General features: G+C 36.3%; 1 pseudogene; it reads left to right on the top strand.

Moving 5' to 3' along the window:
• The first annotated feature begins 16,463 nt into the window (after positions 1-16,463).
• LOC113928204 lies at positions 16,464-16,546 on the top strand (annotated as a pseudogene).
• The last annotated feature ends 2,322 nt before the right edge of the window (positions 16,547-18,868 follow it).

The raw sequence follows: 18,868 nt of genomic DNA, 5'->3' as shown, positions 1-18,868 counted from the left end.
CTTGTTTTCTGGAAATCCTTCCTTCTCGGACTATTCTTTTTCTGTTTTATCTTATGTATTGGTCCTGAAAAATGGGTGGTTCACAAACATCCCTGTTCTCACTATGGTAGAACTGAACCTAATACACTGACATAGAAATAAATGCTATGAAATTGAATCCTGGTTTTCTTATTTTGGGGGCTGGTGGCTGGGAATGGATCTATGTAGAATGAAGGAATCAACCATTTAAACTAGTTTGATTAATTAGTTATGCCAAATACTTATGCATTTTCACTAAATTGACCAGATGTTTGACAGAACAGAGTGATTAATTAAATAAAAATGGCTATTTTAGCACTTCATTCTACCTCTGTTTGTTATTTGAAATGTATTTTTATTACAACCAGTGAATTACTGAATACTGGTTTGGAAATAATTTGCTTTGTATGACAAGATAACCACTACAGCTTAATATATTTCCAAAGATTCATCCAAGATATAAGGCTTGAAATGCAGTCATCGACATTTATAATTTTCTTTATACCCTTCCCTTAATCAGTCACTTCTTACCAACTCCTCTAAGTCCAATCTTTTCCCAGTATTTGTCCCTCATAATGTCTCTGTCTTTCCCCTACTTTTGCTTGGCTCTACTTTTGCTTCAGTAGGGTGATTGCAGTGCCTATCTGTGAATACCTGGATCTGTTCTGCATCATTTTGTTGGTGGAGGAACAGAATATAGGGCTTACCATTATAGAAAATAAGAAGTATCTTATTCTCATGACTCCCAATTAAGAGCTCTTTCTTTTGTACAGTTAGTGGGGTTGGATGTAACCTTGAAGGTCTATTGCAATTGAAGGAAAAATAGAAGAATGCTGAGTGTGTTTAATTCTGTTCAATAAACATACCACCTTACAGTAAATGATCACAATATTTTCCCCCCAGTAAGTCTCTCAGGAATTGCGAGAGTGTCTGAATGATCTGAGGAAAAATTCCAGCTGCATTTGGACGAGTAAACAAGATGGAGTTTACTATAGCTGATGCATCTCACAGGTTAGTCTGTGAAGTTTGTAATTTACCATGAGATTCCAAATCAAATGCATGGCCATGAGGCACTGGAATTTATTGTTGAGAAATGGTGTGATATAAACAAAGAATATAATCAAGAAAGGGGTTGCAGAGTTTGGCAGAAATCTCCTTACTAGGGATGGACAGGCAGAGGTAGAGTGGGAAGCGGGTTTGGCTAATATCAGAGACTCAATCAGGCGAGTCTGGGATGGTGATCTAGGAGCTTGAATTCCCAGCAGTGCTTTAGGCAAGCATTTGGCACCTTGTGTCTAAGCCAAAGAGGCAAGAGGAACATGCCAATGAGAATATATGTGCATGCCCTCATTTTATCTGTGAGAGTTTTACATGAATAATTCACACTGTAGATAGTCCATTTCTAGATAACTGGGACTTGGCTGTTGAGAGAAGAAAGTTAAGAAGGCATGCTGTATAGATGAAATTTTATGCTTCCTGAGTCTGTGCTTTGACCTGATCTAAACTGTTGTCATCAGAAATAAATTACAATTGACAGTTCATTCTTAGTCACAATTCAGAAATCTTATTCCATGTTCTTGAAAATCTTTGGTTTGGCAAATAAAAATTGGCAGCCACTATCTATAGAAATCCATTCCCTTAAGGTGAAGTTGACAGCACCATTTAATTAAATCCATTTTTTTCCACACAGGAGATGAATGAAGTCATTTAAAAACATTTCTTTGATAGCATATGGTAGAAAAAACTTTTAAGAAAAATATTATTATGTCTAGGTTTTGGTGACAGGGACATTTTTTCTTAAATAAATGGGAATCTATCATTTATTGATCTCTATTCTCTAATCTGTAAAAGAATATCTTTCAAATATACTTGATTTTCACCTAGAATATGAAATACATTTTATATCACATATGGTGCATGTATATGGATACACAACACATGCATATATACACAAACTCTATATGTTCTATTAATTAAGTGGGGGGAGAGGCAAAACAGCTGGTTGAGAGCCACTAACCTGGTCTCATGGCTCTCTGGTTGTGATCTGCACCTTGAAAAACACTATTAGTAATATTTTATATAAACAGATAAGCATTGAAAAAGCCATATGCCAAAACCCTTTATAGTAACAATTTAAAGCAGAGCATAAACTCAAAAAAGTGTTTAGAGCAGGATTCTTTTCTTTAGGGATCTAGAGGTAGTGATGAGTCTATAACATGTTACCTTTGAGTTCATCCTAACTGAGCCCTGTCTTTCCCATGGGTTTCTGAACTTTCTTTATTGCTGTGGGTGATGTACAAATTAACAGGCTAATTCCCATATCTAGTCTATATGCTATTTTTGATAAATAATTAGATTATTTAAAAAATAATTAAAGATATTAAAGTTATTTCACAAGTGTTTTTGCATCCATATGCACATTTTTTCCTAGAAAACAACTACATACTCAGTTCTACACCGCCCCTTCCATTGTTATAGGAATCTAGATGGCAGGTTGGACAGTCCCCAGAGACATTTGCCCATGTTGGCATTGGAACATTTCTCCAAGTCAAAATCAATAATATGTCTGCTCATTTGCTTAGCTTTGTCAAAGTGGCCAGTTTTGTGGAAATACTTTATACTTTAATGATTGTCTACACAGAAACTTTATACTTTAATGTATGACTTTATACTTTATACTTTGACTTTATACTTTATGCTTTAATGATTGTCTACACAGAAATTAACTACCATCTCTGTTTCCCCAGATTAGAAGGTCTAAACACCAGTATAGCTTATACTTTACTATAAGCTTTTTATTTTTATTTTTTTAAGATTTTATTTATTTATTTGACAGAGAGAGACACAGCGAGAGGGGGAACACAAGCAAGGGAAGTGGGAGAGGGAGAAGCAGGCTTCCCACTGAGCAGGGAGCCCAATGCGGGGCTCAATCCCAGGACCCTGGGATCATGACCTGAGCCGAAGGCAGACACTTAACGACTGAGCCACCCAGGTGCCCCTACTATATGCTTTTTAAAACTTAAATTCTGCCTTCATTTTTAAGGAGCACTCTGTATTCAAAATCTCACAATGTTTCAGCAAGAAATCTGTATAGAGCAGTGACATGCTGTTTTGATTATGTCTCAGCTCATCCATTTAAGAAGGCTGGAAAGTTGTTTCAGCAGATTTCCTGCAGGTGTGCCTGATTACCTGGGCTCCACTGTTTCAGAAAGATAAATGGAAAACTTAGATCTTCATGAAATAGGGGCTGGAGGGAGAAATTCTGCAGTGAACTGTCTTAAAAAGCAAAGAGCTTCCTATCCCTAGAAATCTTTAATCATAGATTTGGTGACTGCTGTTGGAGATATTTTGGAGAGGATGGTGATATGGGATTGTAAGGCTCATAGGCTTATATAGTCATATCCAATTGGGAGATTTTATGAGTTTTAAATTATGTGAAAAGATTGACACACTAGGACTTAGGATCTATTGAATTTTCAGTGACAAACACATGGGTTGGTGCCCAGGTAAGGCTGGCACCCAGTGTTCTAAGTTATCACCGCCCAAGTTTGGGTTCAGCATGACAGCATCTTCAGAAAAGCTTATGCTAAATTTATTCTTCGACTTAAAAACATCAGTCACTATTCTTTCAGCCTATTCTTCTTTGTGGGATGTCAAACTCTGGATTTGAAGAAAGGTTGTTAAAGTTTAAAGACTGGGGGATCCAGATAGTGTCAAATGTGAAAAATCCTTGAAGAACTCATGATTCTTAAGAAAATGTATTTCTTATTCTAGGTCAAAATCAAGTATATTTGAAAGACATTCTTTTATAGATTAGAGAATAGATAGAGACCAATAAATGATAGATTCCCATTTATTTAAGAAAAAAATGTAATCTCATAATCTTAACTTGATTTTGGAATCACAGGTCTTTCAGAATCTATCCAGAAAAGTGCACATTGAATTTTATAGGCTCAGAGGACTCACCCCAGATTAAGAATACTTGTAAGGAAAAATATACGTTCTAAAGTCTCATATTTTCACTTCTTAGGGATTGCCAGAACACACCAATTACTCCTCAAGTTATTCTCATGAGGCACTGAGTCCTTTTCTGAAAATTAAATATCTTAACAGAAGTAATAAATACCCTCTCCCACCCAACAGTAACTGTGAGTTATGTTTACACTAAAAGTCATCTCAGAATTGAAGAGGAGTTCATCAAGCCCTAAAAGCAACCTAAGAAATCCAAAGTAAAAAGGCTAATGGACAACTATATAAAATGAAAGACTGTTCATCAAAGAAAACTATAAACAAGATTAAAAGGAAAATGAGAAGTTGGCGGGAAAATAATTATAATAAATATCTAGTATATAAAACGGCTTTTAGAAATCAAAAAGAAAAATGTTAAAAACCAAATGGTCAGAATGTGTAAAAATACGATTCTTTTTTACAGCAGTTATTGAGTGATTACAGTGTGGCAGAAAAACACCCCTATCCTCAAGGGGCTTAATTCACAGTAAATGAAATACAAATGACCAATTAACCTGTGAAAAATGCCTAACTTCACTTCATAATTGAAGAAGTGTGCAAAATTATTAAGAAACAACCTTGGCCTGTCATAATAGCAGAGACAAAAATAATACTGAGTATTATTGAGGAGATGGGAAATAGATGCTCTTATCTTTTTTTTTTAAAGATTTTATTTATTTGACAGAGAGAGACACAGCGAGAGAGGGAACACAAGCAGGGGGAGTGGGAGAGGGAGAAGCAGTCTTCCCGCTGAGCAGGGAGCCCGATGCGGGGCTGGATCCCAGTACCCTGGGATCATGACCTGAGCTGAAGGCAGACACTTAACAACTGAGCCACCCAGGCGCCCCTAGATGCTCTTATCTATTGCAGGTAGGAAGCTCCATAGTGGCAACTTTTTGGAGAGTATCTTTGCAACATGTATTAAGAGTTTTAAAAACTAGGTACTCTTGATCTATTTATTTCTCTTCTATAAATCTGTTCTAAAGAAGTAGTTAAAAACTCAAATACCTACATACAAAGTCCACTGCAGTATTAGTTATAACCTCAAAAAAAAAAAAAAAAAAAAACCCTGGGAGTAACTTAAATTCTATTTAAAAATATATACCATGGTCCAATATGTGTTAAAACAACATATATACTGAGGAAAAACTAACCTAGAAAACACTGTGATTTTCATTTTATTTTTTGATTTTGTATTTCTAAGTTTTCTATCTATGTTCTTTTTCTTTTTCAAAAAATATTTATTTTAGAGAGAGAGCATGCAGGAGGGTAGGTGGAGGGAAAGGGAGAGAGAGAATCTCAAGCAGACGCCTGGCTAAGCACAGAGCCTGACATGGGACTCGATCTCACAACCCTGAGATCATGACCTGAGCAGAAATCAAGAGTTGGACACTTAACCAGCGGAGCCACCCAGGCGCCCCTCTATATTATTTTTCTAATTAAATATTATTATAATAAAATATTAGCAATAATTATCTTGGGCTGCTGAATTTGGGATGATTTTTATTTTCTTCTAAAGAAAATCACTTATTTGCTTCCCAAATTCCCTATAGTGAGCATTTTTATATCTTTTATAAATTCAGAGAAGAAATAAGCATGTTTAAAAACATATCTTGACAGCAAGAATATATTCAAATGCCCATCAAATTATAATAATTCTGTGGAAGCAAGAAAGAACTTATTCATATAGAGAAAACACTTGGTAGAACCAACCATCTTTAGAACCTGTAGTTATTTGCTTGATAACATTTATGGGATTTTGATTTACTGAAAAAGAAGACAGAATTGAGTATTTTCTGTTTGATACCTGATGTAACTATATAATTTTGAAAAGGTTATTCTTTGAAGTTTCAAATGTTCTTAAATGTACTAGGCATTTTTGAAGTTTAGAAATTGGTTTACAGAGGTCCAAGCTTTAAGTTAAGCACTCGCAACATTTATCAAATATTGTTCTCATAGACTCACAGTAAGGCATTTGAAACCACATTAAATCCTTTTATCTCATTTACTTATATTTTTTCACATTAAATCTTAAGAAGTACAAATCAGATGCCTTTAGAAAACCCTAGGTAAAACCTAACTAAGGCAAAATGTCTGCAAGCATTTTAATACACAAGTGATATACCAGTGCTTTATTGCTACATTCAAAATAAAAAATGAAAAGAAGTTTAAAGAGATTTGTAACATATTTCAATCACAAAAGTCTTTTCATAGTTTATATGAGAAATTTTCCTATATGTTAACATTTAGATATGTATTTTTCCATGCCCACATAATGACTATGGATACACACACACACACACACACACACACACACACACACACACAACACACACACAGACACCCCAACATCTCTTCAGGTATTCTTTGTCTCCTTTCCTGATTTATTTACTCCATCAATTGAGTGTTTCCTGGGCACTTGTTATGTGATAGATACCTAAGTATAACCAGTACCAAGATGAGTTAGATATGTTTTGGTTTGAGGAGTTTACAAATACAGTGGGTAAGACAAGTACATAATGCTATTACTGATTATACTATACATAATAGAGGACACCACAGAGTAGTATGTAAATAACAACAAGGAAATGATTAATTTGGCTTGCTTTGGGAGTGGAAGTGTAAAGAAATAACAATTACATTGGGTCCGAAGAGCAGGAGTTATGTGGAGAGGAAAAGAGTATTCTAGGTAGCAGGAATCGCACATAAAAAAGAATGGATTTGTGAATGTATACTCTATGTATATGACTGACCAAATTGTAGGGTGAGTAGAGGGGAATGGCCCTTAGGGTTCAATTGTGAAGGGCTTTGTAGACCAGGCTATATTTAAGTCTCAGTCACAGTGACCTGGGACATGACCATTATCAAGCTCTTCAAGGCTAAGGGTCATCTTCTCCCCTGCCTGATCTAATATCCCAGAGGGTTCTGTTTGGGAATGCAAATAAGGCTTCCTTGGTGCAGAAAGCAATCCTCCATTCCTGCTGAGGAAGTGCTTTGCCTAAGCCCATTTGTTTCTTCAGGTGTACCTTCTTCAGAGTCAAATAGTAAACAATCCCCAGAGTGCTTTCACAAGACCTCTCATTTGCAATGACCCAAGAAACCCAGCTTTGTTAATAAGCAGTGAACACCTACTCAGGCTGGCAACTGGGTCAAAATGTTAATTACTCTTCAATAGCCACATTTTTTTTCTCTCTTCATTTGCTTTTTCACCTCCTCAGAGACTTTAATCAAGTTTGAATTTTCCTTACTGCTGAGACTAGTGTAGTGTTAAAAATAAGTTAGCCCTTTGCCTGTCTCCTGGGCACCTATAATCTCAGGCGTCATTAGCTTCTCTCCCTTTCCAAGTTAATTATATTCAGTGTGAGCTTGAATTTTCAAATCCATCTGCTTTCTCTCTCTGGAGATAGTTTATTTATATCTACTATTTTAAATAGAAAAGAGATGGAACAAGAGTTTCCTCATACTTTAAATGTTTTGAGTTTGATGTAATAGCCATTTCTTTTAAAATAAAATCAGTGGGAGAGAATTTATTTCACAGCATCTCTGTGTCTAAGCACTGACAAAAAACTGTCCAGTACAACTAAGGTATGTCTCTGTTATTCTCTCCTCTAGGCACTTACCACAATTTATAATTATATATGTATTTCGTTGTTCATGTTAACTGGACCGTAAGCTCTGTAAGGGCAGGAAAATGTTTTGTTCATCAATTTATATCTGAAGCTTAGTATATTATCTGGAATATGCTAGATGCCCAATAAATCTTCATAGAATGAAGGAAGAAAGGAAGGAATCAAGGTTTATAATAATTGTAATACTTTAGAGACTCACAATTTTTTTTTATCACCAAGGGCCATTTTATTAATTTTTACTTTCATGGATGCTATTTTGGTTACCTATTGCTGTGGGACAAATTGCCCCAAAGCTATGACTTAAACAACAACAGTTTATTATTTTTCATAATTCTGTGGATTCATTGGGTGGTTCCTCTGTGACTTTCATTTGGGTCACTCCTATGACTGTGAATGCTGGACGGTCAGCTGAACTGTAAGGTCCAAGATGGTCTCACTCACATCTGGGAGCTGGTATTGGCTACCAGCTTGGGTGCCTCAGTTCTCCTTCCCATGGCCTCTGATCCTCCAGTAGGCTAGACTGGCTTTTTATATGGTGTCTCAGTGCAGGATTCTAAGAGGGCACGGATAGTAGCTGCAAGCTCTCTTGAGGCCTACACTTTGGAATTGACACAACATCACTTCTGCCACAATCTATTGGTCAAAGGAAGTCACCAGGTCAGCGTAGCTTCAAGGCATGGGGAAAAAGACTACTTCTCAATAGGAGGCTTTGTAAAATATTGTTCATACATTTTTCAATTTGTCGAGTGTTTTGAAGTGATGATGATAATGAAGATGATGAAGGTGATGATGATACTAAAAGTACTAAGTATTTACAATAAGCAGTGTTCTAAGTGCTCTAAGTGTTTACAACGCACAAAAGAAGTATGAATTGGGGGATATCATCATCCTCAATTTATAGACGGGGAACTGAGGGTTAGAACAGTTAAAGAATTTGCTCAAAGCATTACACAAATTTAGGGATGCAAACACAAGATGACTAATTTTATGGCCTATAGTTTTCCCCTCCTTCCCTTTCTCTGTACTCTTTATGAAGTAATTAATCCCTGCTATCTGTGGTATGTCTTTCCATGTCACCATCAATCCTGATTTAAGTAACCAGAGATTATTGTTGTGGCTGGGTTGCTAATAAACAATAGAGTTGAATAAGTAAATTGATGATTATGCATTGTTAACTACTACTGATTTTGATAACTTCTAAGAGAGTGGGTTCAGTCCTTTTTATTTTTTTATCTTTATTATTATTATGAATGTTATTTAGCCATTTTAAAAAAAGTAATTTAAGGGGCACCTGGGTGGCTCAGTCAGTTAAGCATCCAACTCTTGATTTTGGCTCAGGTTATGATCTCAGGGTCATAAGAATGAGCCCCGTGTCGGGCTCCACACTCAGTGGGGAGTCTGCTAGAGATTCTTTCCATCTGCCCCTACCCTACTCACGTGCTTTCTGTCTCTCTCAGATAAATAAATAAGTCTTTAAAAAATAGTAATAAAATTGATTTAAGAACAGACAGGCAGAAATTATTTAATGAATACCGATTGCAGCTGGTCCTCCTTTTGGGTTACTATTTCAATTGGTAACTTTCCCATAGGCTAGAAATCTCAAAACAAGTTTCTCTCTCTAGTCTTCTTCAGTCTGCATAACCATCTTTGTTTTTTTGGAAGGTTTCTCCTGTCTGTCTCCTCTTCTGCACTTCCTTTGGACATAACTCCTTGCAGCTCAAAATCTGGTCTATGGACCAGAAATATTGGCATCAACTGGGAACTTGTTTGATATGCAGAATCTCAGACTGCACCTAGAACTGCTAAATCAGAACCTGCATTTAAAAAGAAAGAGAGAAGACAAATAAAATTAGAAATGAAAGAGGAAACATTACAACTGATACCACAAAAATACAAAGAATCATAAGAACAATGAAGATGAACAGTCATATGCCAACAAATTATATAACCTAAAAGAAAGAGATAAATTCCTAGAAACATACAACCTTTCAAGATTGAGTCAAGAAGAAATAGAAAGCCTGAACAGGCTAATAATGAGTAAAGAGACTGAGTCAGTAAAACAACAACAACAACAAACTCCTAACAAAGAAAAGCCCAGAACCGAATGGTTTTACTGGTGAATTCCACCAGTAAACTCTTCCAAAAACTTTCTTAAACTCTTCCAAAAACATAAGAGGAGAGAACACTTCCAAACTATTTAATGAGCCTAGTATCCCCATATACCAAAGATACAGCAAGAAAACTACAGGCAGAGATGCCTGGGTGGCTCATTCCATTAAGTGTCTGTCATCAGCTGAGGTCATGATCCCAGGGTCCCGGGATTGAGCCCCACATCAGGCTCCCAGCTCAGCCGCTTCTCTTGCTTGTTCTCCCCCACCCCGCTCTGTCAAATAAATAAATAAAATCTTAAAAAAATATAGGCCAATATTTCTAATAAATTTAGATGCAAAAGTCTTCAATAAAATGCTAACAAACAATTCAACAGTACATTAAGAGGGTTGGACACCACAATTCAGTGGGATTTATCCCTGGGATGCAAGGATGGTTCAACATACACAAACTGCTACATTAACAGAACGAAAGATAAAAACCACATGATCATCTCAATAGATATAGAAAAAGCATTTGACAATATTCAACATCCACTCGAAATAAAAATTTTCAACAAAATAGGTTTAGAAGGATCTTACCACAACACAATGAAATCCATATATGAAAGGCTGGCAGCTAACTTCATACTTAATGGTGAATAACTAAAAGCTTTTCCTTTAAGGTTTAGTAAGAGGCAAGGATGCCCACTCTTGCCACCTCTATTCAACACAGTACTTAAAGTCCTAGCCAGAGCAATTAGGCAAGAAAAAGAAATAAAAAACACCAAATTGGAAAAAAAGAGGTCAAATTATCACTATTTGCAGATGACATGATCATATATGTAGAAAATCCTGAAGACTCCGCAAAAACTGTTAGAACTAATAAGTAAATTTAATAAAGTTGCAGGATACAAAATCAACATACAGAAATCAGTGGCATTGCTATACACTAACGACAAACTATCTGAAAAGAAAATTAAGAAAATGATCTCATTTACAATACCAACTAAAAGAATAAAATAGGAATAAACTTAACCAAAGAGGTGGAGAGCTTATCTACTGAAAATATCAAATATTGATGAAGGATATTAAAGAAAACACAGATAAATAGAAATACATCCTTTGTACGTGGATTGGAAATAATATTGCCAAAATGTCCATACTACCCAGACTGATCTATACATTCAGTGCAATCCCTATCAAAATCCCAATGGCATTCTTTTCAGAAATAGAAAAAACAATTCTAAAATTCATATGGAAATACAAATGCCCCCAAATAGCCAAGGCAATGTTGAGCAAGAAGAACAAAGCTGGAGGGCATCATACTTCCTGATTTCAAAATATATTTTAAAAACTACAGTAATTAAAATAGTATGGTACTTGTATAAAGATGGACATGTAAACCAATGAAATAGGATAGAAAACCCAGAAACAAATCCATGCATTTATGGCCAACTGATCTCTGACAAGGGTGCCATAAACACACAATGGAGAAAGAATAGTCTCTTTAATATAGTGTTGAGAAAACTGGATATCCACATGCAGAAGGAAATTGGACTCATACCATGTAGAAATGTGAGATAATTGATACAAAATCAACTCAATATGGATTAAAGACTTAAATGTAAGACCTGCAATATAAAACTACAAGAGGAAAACATAGGGAAAAATCTTTTGACATTGGTCTTGGCATTGATTTCATGCATATGACACCAAATGCATAGGTAACTAAAGCAAAAATAAACAGGGCGCCTGGGTGGCTCAGTCTTCAAGCGTCTGCCTTTGGCTCAGGTCATGATCCCAGGGCCCTGGGATCGAGTCCCACATCAGGCTCCCTGCTCTGAGGGAAGCTTGCTTCTCCCTCTCCCACTGCCCCCTGCTTGTGTTGCCTGTCTGTGTCTCTCTCTGTCAAATAAATAAATAAAATCTTTAAAAAAAAAAGGAAAAATAAACAAATAGTATTGTATCAAAGTAAAATGCAGCTGCTCAGCAAAGGAAACAATAAACAGAGTGAAGAAACAACTTATAGAATGGGAGAAAATATTTTCAAACCATAAATCTTGTAAGGGGTTAAAATCCAAAAAATATAGGGAACTCAAACAGCTCAATAGGAAGAAAACAACCCAATTAAAAAGTGGGCAAAGGATCTAAATAGATTTCTCCAGAGAAGACATACAAATGTCCAACAGATAGAGGAAAAGTTGCTCAACTTCACTAGTCATCAGGGAAATGCAAATTGAAACCACATTGAGATATCACCTCACACCTGTTAGAATAGCTATTATCCCAAAGACAAAAGATAAGTGTTGGCAAGGATGTGGAGAAAAAAGGGAAACCTTTGTACACTGTTAGTGGGAATGTAAGTTGGTACAGCCATTATGGAAAATGGTATAGTGGTTCTTCAAAAAATTAAAAACAGAGCAGCCATGTGATTTAACAATCCCACTTCTGAGTATATATCCAAAATAAATGAAATCTGGAAGAGATATCTGCACTTCCATGTTTTTGCAGCATTATTCCCAATAGTCAAGATATGGAAACAACCTAAAGGTCCATCAGTAGATGTATGGATAAAGAAAATATGATACACACAGATGACACACACACACACACACACACACATACACATACACACAGGAATATTATTCAGCTTTTAAAAAGAAGGAAACCCTGGGCACCTGGGTGGTTCAGTTGGTTAAGCAACTGCCTTCGGCTCAGGTCATGATCCTGGAGTCCCAGGATCTAGTCCCGCATCGGTCTCCCTGCTCAGCAGGGAGTCTGCTTCTCCCTCTGACCCTCCCCCCTCTCATGTGCTCTCTCTTTCTCATTCTCTCTCTCAAATAAATAAATTTTATTTTTAAAAAAGAAGGAAATCCTGCCATTTGTGACTGCATGGATGAACTTGGAGGACATTATGGCAACTGAAGCAAGCAAGACACAGAAGGATAAATACTGCATGATCTCACTTATGTGGAATCTAAAATAGCCAAATGCATAGAAGCAATGAGTGACATTGTGGTTGCCAAGGGCCAGGAAGTGGGGTGCATGGGGGAGATGTTGATCAGACTACAAAATTTCAGTTCTACAACATGAGTAAATTCTGGAGATCTAATGTACAGTATGCTGGTTATAGTTAACAATACTGTATTGTATACTTGAAGTTTGCTAAGTGGGTAGATCTTAAATGATGGGTATGGATGTTAATTAACTTGATTGTGGTAATCATTTCACAATCGATACATATATCAAAACATCAAGTTGTATACCTTAAAAATAGTATTCCTATTTGTCAATTACACTTTAATATATCTGGAAAAAATCCTCTGTTAAAACTTGGGGAAAAAAAGGAATCTGTATTTTAACAGTATCCCCAAGTGATATGTGTGCATTGTAAATTTTGAGAAGCAATGGCATAGTGAATGGATAAGAGCATCAGATCTGGGTTTGAATTCTGAGTGCCCCTTGCTAACTATGTAATCTGAGGCTAGCTACCTCAAGGTCTGAGTTCCTCATCTATAAAACGGTGACAATAACACAATAACAGGATGTAGCTTTGAGGGTTGGTGTGAGGATTATATAAGATTATGCTCAATATCTGGCACATCTAGTGTACTCAACAAATGTTAGTTAAGCATACACAACTATTGTCATTGTCTAGTTGGCAGCATTTTTTTTTTTCTCCCAATGGACCATTGTGGTAATTTCCTGCCTGCTTTTCTAGTTTTAGGCTCTTCCCATTCATTCTATCCTATACTCCAGTGCCAGTTATTTCCACCAGCAAAGATTTGATTGTGATACTGCTCTCCTCAAAAAACTTCAGGGCCTCCCACTGCATTTATTAGCATTTTACTGCATTTGTGAGCCAAACTTCTTTGCATGAAATTTACCGCCTCCTACTGTCTGAGTGCAGCCCAGAGAGGATACACTGGAAACAGGGAAGGTGCTTCAAAATTTTGCCCTTGTTTTAACAAGTAAAAGCTGTTTGACTTTGTCTACCCCTCTTTGGGCTCCAATTTTTCTAATTCATACAATTAAGTAGTTTGGTTAATAATTTTTACCAAAGGTCTTTTATATCTAGTGACTGATGAGGCTGGAACTGAAACCAACTCTACTGCACATTAGGAATTCCAGAGCTTTTGCACAACACTGAAAACTGAGGAGAAGGACCCCATTCCTTATTTCTTATTCCTGGAAATAAGTTTGTCAGCTGTTTGAAAATGTTAAAAAGAAAACCACATGTCCAAAAGAGTGTCACTTAGACCAGGTTCCCAAACCACGGCTTATTACCTAACCTCATTACAGTTTCAACCTTCCCCAGAAACATCATCTTAACTAGTTGGTCAGAAATGTTTTGATCAGTGCCAACAGGTCTGTTGCATGGGCCCTCTCCATCCCCCAAAGGAAGATGAGGTCATCTGCCTGGTAAGACCTCTTGCCTTTACCCCTAAGAGAAAGGGGTCTTGCCTGGAATAAACCCTTTCTTTCGTTAGTAACTTTCTTGCCCCACGCTCCTTCTGTAAGGACCTTCCATTTTGTACAACTCCTTGAGAGCCCTTCTGTTTGCTAGATGGGATACTACCTGGTTCACGAATCCTTTAATAAAGTCAATTAAATCTTTAAAATTTACTCGCTTGAATTTTTGTTACTTAACAGGAACAAATCTACATATGATATTTTAGAAAACTGTTATTTTTTAAAAAGATTTTATTCATTTATTTGTCAGAGGGAGAGGTAGAGAGAGGGAGAGCACAAGCTGGGGGAGCGGCGGGCAGAGGGAGAAGCAGGCTCCCCGCTGAGCAAGAAGCCTGATGCGGTGCTGGATCCCAGGACCCTGTGATCATGTGATCATGACTGGTGCTGAAGGCAGATGCTTAACCAACTGAGCCACCCAGGAATCCCTAGAGAGCTGTTATTAAAAAGTGCCTACTATTACTTAAATCTTTTAGTGAAAGAGATACTTGTCTTGAATTTTTTTTTCAGAGAAATAGCAAGTGTATTATATTAAATTAAGAAGAACAACACATTTTATTATATGTGTTAGAGAAACAACTGTATTCTCAGTAAAAATCATGCATTTTAGAAATGTTTTTTGCTTTTGATTAGGACACGACTTCATACTTCTGAATAGGTTTCTTTCTTTTTTTTTTTTTAAAGATTTTATTTATTTGACAGAGAGAGAGAGACAGCGAGAGAGGGAACACAAGCAGGGAGAGTGTGAGAGGGAGAAGCAGGCTCCCCGATGTGGGGCTTGATCCCAGGACCTTGGGATCATGACCTGAGTGGAAGGCAGACGCTTAACGACTGAGCCACCCAGGCGCCCCCGAGTAGGTTTCTGATACAAGAGTATACCTTTGAGGCAGTCTCCCAGAATTACATTCCCAGTAAGGAGTAATGGAGCCCAAGTTAAGTTTTTATTCTCAAGAAACTTCAAGTTTTATTTTCAGGGTGCCATGTTAAGTTTTTCAGTGGTTAAGGTAGCAAGTACTTGTGGCTTTGTTGCTATAGAAATAAAATTTATTTCAAAATTATTTACATTTCTTTCTCAATCCTGTGCCTGAAAAAAAGTAAAACATTTTGTGAGGTGTTTAATTAATTAAGATTCTTTTATATGATTCTTTTATGTATTTGGGTTTAGGTATCATTAGTAGGGAGGAAATCAGTTGGTAGAGAATTGTTTCATTGAATGATAGAGAAGAGTACATTTAATCTTAGAAGAAAATGCAACGATGAATTGTCAATATATTTTTTTTCTCAATTCAGTGATGTGCACTTTACCCACATGCTAGTGTTTTTGAAATTAGGGTATGTCTTACTATTAATGTGAATGTTTAATGTTGTATTTTTATTTCCCAAAGGCAGTTATTAAATTAATGGTGCATTTTACACATGAATTGTATTTTAGAATTGAGAAATCACTGGAGATGTTTTCTGCATCACCCAAGTACGTAGAATTGATCTATAGGAAACAGGAGACACTGGATTTTTAATTCTTGAGATTGTGTAATGTTTTAGGCCTTAATTCCCCCCCCCCCCCCCCCCCCCCCCCCCCCCCCCCGTGGAGCCCAGCATAGTGTCCTGGAGGCAAATTGTTATGTAGATACCTGTTGAATAATGAATATACAAACACCAAAAATCAGGATACAAATTTAGCATAATCTTTTGGATGGACATTGCTGTATCTGAGCTAATGGCTGAAAGGGCAAATAAAATAATTTAATACTATCCTTCCTAGGGTGAAGTCATAAAGGAGTCATAGCAGTAGGGCTGTTCCTAGCCTTAGGCAAGGGAGGAGGCTACCTGTAGAACGAACTAACTTTTTGGTATAGAGAGGTGTCAACAAAGAAACGGGATGGTAAAAGAAAATATTGTTACTTTTTATATTTTGCTTTGGGCTCATTCTATACAACTCTGTGAAATAAATGGAAAATTAATCTCTGCCATCCTGACAGGAAGCCCAAGCAAATTATGAAGAATCAGTTTTTTTTTTCTAATTATACAACTTTTAATACATACTTACACAATCTTGATTTACTCACTGAACTCTCAGGAATTTGTTACAGTCATTAAGTGTTAACTTTAATGTTCTTGTTAGTTGTTTCTCACTGTCCCAAAAGGGACAGGAAAGTTTGGTGGAAAGAACTCAGGGCTGGTTTCTAGGTGCCCATTAGGGGTGGGTCTCTGGACACACACTAGACTGCGTTAAAAATAACTCTATCTTAAAACTATACTTTCAGGGATCATTTCTATAGTTTATCACTAGAGAAGTTTCTCTGAATGTGCAAAAATAACGATCTTTCTGGGTATTATTTTTCTCATCTGTAGCATCTGATAATCTCTAAAGTATCTTTCAAGTCCAAGATTCCATGACCCCTGTGATACCATAACCCATGAAAAGCAGTAATTTCTAGGACTTCAGGTATAATACAAGTGCCTGAGAATCTGGTGTGATACTATCATTTGACTATTAGCTATATTTAGGACACATTTTACTAATTCTGAACTCTTTATGCTTTGCTAAGGAGAAACTATGTTAAGGAAATATGAAATCCTTTATATAAGAAAGCCTTAAGAATACAAGCTACAAGCCAGAAGTAAATAAATATACAAGCATTATTCACTGATTTATATTAATTGGTCAACATTTAAATGAGGTACCTAAAATTGAATAAGCATATAGTTATGATTGTAAGTAATGACAAATAGCCAAGTATTAATTAGATATGGGAAACTGATCATCAACTTGTCTTGAAAGTAAACATGTACACATATCATGGGCAAAAATGCAAAACAGAGAATCTCTATCAGACCACTTCAGCAAATTTGCATCTGTGTGTGTGTGTGTATACACTTATGTATAGAAAAACTGTATAAAGGCACAGAAATGAATTTAATAGCCACCCTTTTTATTTTGTACTTTGATTAAATGCTAAAGTTCTTTACAACTCTTAATACATATAAATTAAAACAAATCACTGACCAATTTACATATTGGAATTATTTGAGGCCTTTTGGTAATGCTATTAGAAAAATGTCTGTGGGTTTAAAATCATTTATATCTTTAAATTCATAATATTTTCTGTATTAAAAAAGACAATGGAGGTAAACTCTTCAACTGTTTTTCAATTACCAAGTGACAACATCTGTGTATGACCCATCCTGTTGGGTCTTCAGATGTCAGGGTTACTCACTGAACCCTGACTATTGCACCTTAGGGAAGTGAGAAGGAATGTCGCTGGACTGTAGCCATGACGCAGCTTCTTCTGACATTGTAAAGGAGCACCTAAGCTCTGGGGTAGCTCTGTAGAACTCAGTTACAGAACTAAAATATCTCAGATGTGACCTACATCAGTCTCATGTTGTTTACATGACCTTTAACCCCAATATGTGTTTATATATTACCTTGTTTCAAAATGGTCTTTAGAAGATCTAGAACCAAATACATTGGGTTAAAAGTCATGTGTCTTGACAATTGAGATATAAAAAAAATGGACATTAGGTTGTTAAAAAAGCTGGTCTCTGTGACTCTTTTCTGTAAAGGGTAGATTAAAAATCAGTTTAAGACATCCATGGAGCAAGTGATTTTATGATTTATATGAAGGAAGTGGGTTTATAGATTTCATCCACAAACAAAATAACAGTGTTTACCTTTGTTGAAAATACAGGCTTTAGAAGGATTTCTTTCTTGTCTTTCTATACAAAGTGCATGTTTTATATAAACCCAAAGAGGAAGAGATAGATATAATGAACATCTACCAATTTAAGGGGTATTACTTTTGTACCCTGGAACAAACACATACTGTACCTAAAGAGAATGTATCTGAGTGTATGCTTAACATCCTGAAGAATACTATTATTAAAATGCAGATGCTGGTTTCTACAATTGATAAGCATGAGAACAAAGCTAATGCAAAATATTTTTAAACCATCAACTAATTTCTTACAGATAATAGTTATTTCCTTATGGGGCTGTAGAAGAAAGCAAAGCCCCCCACATTGTTGACTCTCTCCAGAATGATAGTTACAGGTTGCCAAGGTGGTGCTTTCAAAGGACAGAAACAGGCAGACCTGGATATTAGCCCAGCTCTTATGTAGCTGTGCAGCATCAAGCCATCACTTAACCTTTCTGAGGCTAAGTAAATTAAGGTAATATGTACCTCATAGGTTTGTTACATGTGATCTTACATATTGCATATGTTCAATACATGGTAACTGTTATGTTAACAGGTGGAGCTGATCATTGAAGGCATTAGATTGGACCATATGAAATTTTATAGATAAAAAATGGACAAATTTCAGACCTCATTGTAAGGTGTTCCCCTCCTAGGAACCTTAAGAGCACTGTTGCAGTGAGCAAAGTATGGATGGCAAGGCCAGATTCCTTGGTGCGTTTTCAGTTAATAGTCAAGGATGGCCTTTTTATCAGTGACTCGTTTATAATATGCTGAAATAACATCCACAACCATGGAGCTCAGTTATCTTAGACTATTCAGTTCCTTACTTCCAATGCAGACAAATATTTTACATCTTACTAAAGTTACCATATTAAACTCATTGCATTTGAATGGTTACACTTCCGTTCCATGCTACTAAGAGTCACAAGTACACAGGAAGGATGGACACAGA

Source organism: Zalophus californianus, chromosome 7, assembly GCF_009762305.2.
Source record: "Zalophus californianus isolate mZalCal1 chromosome 7, mZalCal1.pri.v2, whole genome shotgun sequence".
NCBI classification, from domain to species: Eukaryota; Metazoa; Chordata; class Mammalia; order Carnivora; family Otariidae; genus Zalophus; species Zalophus californianus.
This window is presented reverse-complemented; position numbering and strand designations above follow the sequence as displayed.